The sequence below is a fragment of the Carlito syrichta genome, unplaced genomic scaffold (genome assembly GCF_000164805.1).
Source record: "Carlito syrichta isolate Samal-C Ts95f unplaced genomic scaffold, Tarsius_syrichta-2.0.1 Scaffold303106, whole genome shotgun sequence".
NCBI classification, from domain to species: Eukaryota; Metazoa; Chordata; class Mammalia; order Primates; family Tarsiidae; genus Carlito; species Carlito syrichta.
In genome coordinates, this window is record NW_007247202.1 from 407,900 (window position 1) to 413,777 (window position 5,878).

Sequence of the window (5,878 nt, forward strand, 5' to 3'; positions counted from 1 at the left end):
CACGCCTGTAGTTCCAGCTACTTGGAAGGCTGAGGCGGAAGGATCGCCGGAGCCCAGCAGGTCGAGGCTGCGGTGGCCAGAGCGGCCACTGCCCTCCAGTCTGGGCGACAGAGTGAGACTCCAGCTCAAAAAATATATATATATATGGCACTAACATGTAGAAAAACATGGAAGCACAGCTGCTGTTACTCTTCAAATATAAGCACAAATGTATGTATGTTTACTGACATCATTAAAAATATGTGTGGCCCTTCACGGGAAATTAGATGAAGCTGAAGACCATCATACTAAGTGATCTATCACAGCAACAAAGAACAGAATACCGCATGCTCTCACTCATAAGTGGGCACTAAACAATAATCACATGAACACAAGGGAGAGATCGGCAGTCGCTGGGCACTGCTAGGAGTGGAAGAGAGTAGGGTGGGGGACACATGACCACACAAAGGGTACCAGGTGCACTACCAGGGGAAGGAGGGCTACCTGGAAGCCCAAACTTCACCTGTATGCAGCCTACCTATGTAGTTAATCCTAACTTGTACCCCACACTGCTATGATAAAATAAAATAAAATAAAAACACGTGACAAGCACTTTGGAAGGCTAAGGTGGGAGGATTGCTTGAGCCCAGGAGTTTGAGACAAGCTTGAGCAACATAGCAAGACATTGTCTCTACAAAAACAAAAAACAGTTGTGGCAAATTAACATTAAGAGTTCATCATTTAATGCTTCGGTTTCCTTTTTGTTATTTTTAACTTTTCAATCAAAAACATTTGTCTATGGTAAAAAAAAAAAAATAATAATAATGATGCTGGGCTCGGTGGCTCAGCCTGTAATCCCATGCTTTGGGAGGCTAAGGTGAGTGAATTGCATGAGTCCGTGGGTTCGAGACCTGCCTGGGCAACTTGGCGAGACCTCATCTCTACAATAAATCAAAAATCAGCCGGGCGAGGTAGCGTGCGCCTGTAGTGCCAGCTACTCGGAAGGCTGAGGTGGAAGGATTGCCGGAGCCCAGCAGGTCGAGGCTGTGGTGGCCGGGAGCGGCCACTGCACTCCAGTCTGGGTGACAGAGCGAGACTCCAACTCAAAAAAAAAATTAAAAATTAAAAAATTTTAAAAAATGATACACACAAAGAGTTTATACTAAAATGTACTGTCCCTCCCCTAAAGTTTTTCCAAGTCATTTTAAACCTATTCTGATTTTTATTTTTCCAAGGTAACCCTGATCATTCTAAATCACATGCTTATTTCTTTATTTTTTAATTTATCAAATGTGGTTCTCTACTGATTGCCTGGGAATTAAAAATCGGGTTTTGGAGACACTTCTTATCAACAAGGGTGCCTGAACGAAGCATATTTGTATGCCTAACCCTTAACTGTACCCCACAATATCATAATAAAAAACAATGATTATAAAAAAAATAAAAATAAAAATCAGGTTTTATCTCACTTGACATTGCCACTCCTTGCATCCTCCTTTTCTTGACTTTTGGCAGTCGCATGTTGTTCTGTGATTGTTCTCCATGCTTCTGCTAGATGTCTTTGCTACTTGAAATAACATATTAAGCCACTGCTTCTTTATTAGTCCATCAACATTAGTTACCATCTCTTAATTCCCTCCCAAAGATGTGTTGATCCTACCCACATCCTCTTCCACTTTTTTTTCTTTTACCTCTGTCAACTAATCCTTTACCACAGCTATGTTCCCTTCTGTCACTTTTATGGGGTCTTCTGTATTTCGTCTGTGGTTAATTTTAAAAGTTGAAACTCAGTTATGGTGTCTCTGTAAGTAGCTTACTACACAGCCACAGTGCAGGCAAGGATCATCTTTCTCTGTCTATGACTCTGAAGTTTCCAGCATCAAGATCAAAAGTCAAACTTTAAGGTACCTTTAAATCTTTTTTTCCTGTCGCCCAGACTGGAGTGCAGTGACTGCTCCCGGCCACCGCAGCCTCGACCTGCTGGGCTCCGGCGATCCTTCCGCCTCAGCCTTCCAAGTAGCTGGAACTACAGGCGCGCGCTACCACACCTGGCTAATTTTTTGATTTATTGTAGAGATATGGTCTCGCCAAGTTGCCCAGGCGGGTCTTGAACCCGCGAGCTCAGGCAATCCACTCGCCTCAGCCTCCCAAAGTGTGGGATTACAGCCTGAGCCACCAAACCCGGCTGGTGCCTTTAAATCTTAGCCTCCAAAATGCAAGGACAACAAGTGCTTTTAGGGGAATGACCATGTTCTATATCTTGACTTTGGTGGGACTTCATTGTAGACACTTGTACAATGGTCAAAACTCTACACACTTAAAAATGAGTAAATTGTATTGTATGTCAACCGTACTTCGACACAGGTGATCTTTATAATTTACTGAGAGAATGGGCTGGGTGTGATGCCTCACACTTGTAATTCCAGCACTTTGGGATGCCAAGACAGAATGCTCTTTTGAGCCCAGGAGTTCAAGACCAGCCTAGGCAACATAGCAAGACCTCGTCTCTACTAAAAATTTTTAAAAATAGAATTAGCCAGGAATGGTGGCTTGTGCCCATGCCCAGTTACTCAGGAGGCTGAGCGGGGAGGATCACTTGAGCCTAGGAATTTGAGGCTGCAGTGAGCTGTGATTGTGTCACTACACCCCAGCCTGGGAAACAGAGAGAGATTCCTGACTAAAAAAACAAACAAGCAAACAGAAACAAAGCAAAATGAAACAAACAAAAAAATGAGAGAGAGAAAAGGAAAGAAAAAGAAAAATTACTGAGAGAATTGAGGACGGGAGTGGTGGTATGTCCTAAATCCTAATTTATGACCAGAACACAATGGATGTATAAAACTGAAAAACAAGTGTAAAATCATGTTCTCCAGTAACATAAAGGCAAGTACAAGGAAACAGCTCAAGAGTTAAAAAGCAGAAACTTTTTGGGGCATGGGGGACAGAACTTGGGAGCAGAGACAGCTGTTGTTCATAATAAGCTTTGTGGTACCATCTGATCTTTAAGCTACATACATGTGCCTGCTTTGATAAATATCAAGAGTATCGTTCTTTAAAGTGAGAAAAAGTTTGGGATAACAGGGTGCCTAATCTAGTGGAGATAAAATGTTTGCAATGCCCCATAAGCCTTAGATCAACAGAAATTTCTCTCTAGACAATTGCAGTTTCTTTAGCTCTTTCAGTGTATTTTGGGTGAGAATAAAGAAATGTATTGCAGCAATGAAAATAACAAATTAAGGCGACACACAACAATATGATGACTCTTATGGAAGCAATGTTGAGCAGAAAAGACCAGATAAGAGAATGTGCACTAACTCAGTGGGGACTATTCTGGCATGTCCTTATGACAATTTATGGACTATACATTGTTTGTGCACTATGACCAGCACATTCTTCTGTATGTATGTTAAACAGTACTTCAATCTTTCTTTAATGCATACTGTGATTCTATCTGTTATGTTATGTAAGGGAATACCAAACTATAGTTTAGGCACACATACAAAGGCAGTAAAAAAATAAAAATAAAAGAGCCAGTTCAGGCCAGGTGCGGTGACTCACACCTGTAATCCCAGCACTTTGGGAGGCAGAGGCGAGAGGACTGCCTGACCTCAGGAGCTCAGGAGTTGAAGACCAGATGGCAAGATCTCATCTCTAAACTAAATTTAAAAAATTAGCCAAGTGTGGTGGTATGTGCCTGTGGTTCCAGCTACTCGGAAGACTGAGACGGAAGGATCACCTGAGCCCAGCAGATTGTGGCTGTGGTGAAGGTAAGCATGCCATTGCATTCCAGCCTGGGCAGCAGAGTGAGACTCCAACTCAAAAAATAAAAAATAAAAATAAGTAAATAAAGAGCCAGTCTAGTGATCACCCTTGGGATCCAGGGAAATAGATGCTTGAGGTAGGAATGGGAGGGACTGGGAAGCCCCTGCAGGGGACCTTCTGCTGTGCCCATGAGTTCTATTTCTTGCCCTGGATGGTGCTTATACAGGCATTTGCTTTACAACTCTGCTGAACAGAATATATAGAAACCCAAACTTCACCCGCATGCAACCTACTTATGTAGTAAATCCTCACTTGTACCCCATAATTCTAAAATAAAATAAAATGCAAAACAAAAGTTAGACTGAATATATAAGTATTTTGCACTTTAGACAAATGAATGTATGAAATTCAAGCTGATCTTAATGCTTATCAGTAGAGGACTATTTAATTATAATCTCCATGTAAAGTATTGTGTACTGTTAAAAATGAGGCAGCTGGTCAGACATGGTGACTCATGCCTGTAATCCTAGCACTTTGGGAGGCTGAGGCAAGAGGACTGCTTGAGCCCAGGAGTTTGAGACCAGCCTATGCAACATAGTCAGACTTCATCTCGACAAAAAAATAAAAATAAAAAAAGCTGGGCGCAGTGGCTCATATCTGTAATCCCAGCACGTTGGGAGGCAGAAGTAGGAGGATTGCCTGAGCCATGGGTTCGAGACCAGCCTGGGCAACTTGGCGAGACTTCGTCTCTACAATAAATAAATAAATAAACCACAGGGTGGTGTGCACCTGTGATTCCAGCTACTTGCAAAGCTGAGGCAGAAGAATCACCTGAGCCCAGCAGGTTGAGGCTGTGGTGGCCATAACCATGCCACTGCACCCCAGCCTGGGTGACAGAGTGAGACTCTGGCTCAAAAAAATCAAAAAAATTAGCCGGATATGGTGGCATGACTTGTAGTCCCGGCTACTCGGGAGTCTGATGCAGAAGGATCACCTGAGCCCTGGAAGTTGAGGCTGCAGTGAGCCTTGAGCATGTCACTGTACTCCAGCCTGGGAAACAGAGTGAGACTCCAAATTAAAAAAATTTTTAAAAAAGCGGTAGCTGTGATTTTTGTGCTTTTAAAGACCTAGTGTTCAAATTTTGCCCTACAATGACAAAAGCCATACTAGAAATGAATCTGATATAATACCACTTATGTTGATATATATATATGTATTTTATACAATATTTCATATATACTATATATAATAATATATATGCAGAGAATGTCTCTAATCTTTGGAAGCAAACACAAGGAACTGGTTAGTGTTGTAGGGAATAGACTTCTTATTCACTTCTGAATTTCGTATCATGTACATTTGTCACTATTCAAATAAAAAAGAAGAGATCATTTATTTTTAAGATGCTTGTTTATTGCATGGTTCTCTCTAGATTATACATCTAGACTCACTTTTATTGTAAAGTACTTCATCAAAGAGGAGGAATGAACATTCCACTATGGCTGGCCCACATGGCCGAGCTAATTGCACACAAACATATCTCACATATTATAAACCTGGCACTGAGTTAGGTGCCATAGAATAAAGACAAATAGGACAAAATTTAAGCCCCTGTGGAAGGGGAAGTCAGTGAAGAAAAGGGTAAAGGAAGGGAGAGACAAGAACACTATTTGCCATTACTAGAAATTTCTCTTCATGTGGCAATTTAATGTTGCTGTTGTCTTCATGAAATGGAGTTAGGTCATGTTTCTTGTCTTGACAAGTCTTAGAAATCACCTAGGCCAGGTGTGGTGGCTCACGCTTGTGATCCCAGTTTTTTGGGGGGTGGCTGAGGAGGAGGATCGCTTGAAGCAACATAGCAAGACTCTGTCTCTACAAAAATTTTTTAAAAAATAGCCAGACGTGGTAGCGCATAGCTATAGTCCCAGCTACTAGGGAGGCTCGGGGCTGCAGTGAGCTGTGATCTTGTCACTGCACTCTAGCCTGGGCAACAAAGCCAGATCCTTCCTATCTATTTTATTTTTATTTTTAGAGATGGGATCTCGCTATGTTGCCCAGGCTGGTCTTGAACTCCTGGGCTCAAGTAATCCTCCTGCTCTGGTCTCCCAAAATGCTGGGATTATAGGTGTGAGCCACA